This window comes from Trichechus manatus, unplaced genomic scaffold (genome assembly GCF_000243295.1).
Source record: "Trichechus manatus latirostris isolate Lorelei unplaced genomic scaffold, TriManLat1.0 scaffold00029, whole genome shotgun sequence".
Taxonomy (NCBI): domain Eukaryota; kingdom Metazoa; phylum Chordata; class Mammalia; order Sirenia; family Trichechidae; genus Trichechus; species Trichechus manatus.
This window is the reverse complement of record NW_004443965.1, coordinates 12,564,248-12,565,356: the sequence shown is the minus strand read 5'-3', so window position 1 is coordinate 12,565,356 and position 1,109 is coordinate 12,564,248. Positions and strand designations below refer to the sequence as shown.

The 1,109-nt window shown below is 45.9% G+C and overlaps 1 protein-coding gene across 10 annotated transcripts in view; it reads left to right on the top strand.

Annotated features, from left to right (window-relative positions):
• Nucleotides 1-1,109, top strand: part of BDP1 (B double prime 1, subunit of RNA polymerase III transcription initiation factor IIIB) — a 127,321-nt gene that overhangs the window by 79,383 nt on the left and 46,829 nt on the right. The window lies entirely within an intron of this gene.

The window sequence follows — 1,109 nt, the reverse complement described above, 5'->3', positions numbered from 1 at the left end:
GTTGTCTAATTCTGAAATTTTATTGTTAATCTCCTGGATTTCTGATTGCTGTCTCTCTATGGATTCTTGCAGCCTGTTAAATTTGTCATTATTCTCTTCTCTAATCGTTTTAATTTCTTCTCTTGTGTGTTCTGCATTTTGCTTAATTTCCTTCCTAATTTCTTGAAGAGTTCTGTCTATTAATCTTTTGTATTTTGCCTCTGGTAATTCCAAGAAATTTTCCTCCTCTGGAAAATTTCTAGGTTCTTTATTTTGGGAGCTTGCTGAAGCCATCATGCATTGCCTGTTTATGTGCTTTGATATTGACTGTTGTCTCTGAGCCATCAATAAGTTATTATATTTATTTTATGTTTGCTTACTGTGTCCTAGCATCTTGTTTTCTTTTGATATGCCCAAATAGGTTGCTTGTATGAACTAGTTTGATTATTAGCACCTTTGAAGCACTGATGTCCTGTCACCAGGTGGTTAGATTAGTTACTAGGTATGTGAGCTCAGGAGTTTGCCCACTCCTCCTGAATGGATTCAGCTCAGGTGCCCAGGTAGATAGCCGCCAAGCGTGTAGTGTAGGTCCTCACGTACAGTCCTGGACAGGCATGGGTGATTGGTGTAGGCACAGGCATCTGGCTGCAACAGTGGGACACACTCTGAGCAAGGCAGGGGGCTGACGGCTGCCCCCGAGTGTCCAGGAGCAAGGTGTGTCCCTGTTCCCTAGAGCACGTAGGTGGGTGGGTTTTGCAGCCGGACTGTGAGCACCTAAAGCTGTTGGCCGTAAGGACTACGGGGCACCTCTTATTCATGGGCTCCTATCACAGGTGGCATGGTGGCATGGGTGGAGCCACCAGTCCTCAGGCCCCTGATGTGGGTAGGTGAAGACCCTGTTTAATGGGCAAAGCAATGTCAAATGTCAAGAAGTTGCCACTTCATGGCTGAAACAGTTGAAGTTAGACTTCTGGTATATACTGTGTCGTAGTGCGGTAATGAGGGCCTACACTGTTGAGATGGGTCCACACAAGTCTATGCAGGGGGAAAGGCACTCAAAATCCATGGATCCCTTATGCCTGTGCCTAAGCAAAGGAGCTGTGCCTACCCTGGGTTCCTGGCTTAGGTGA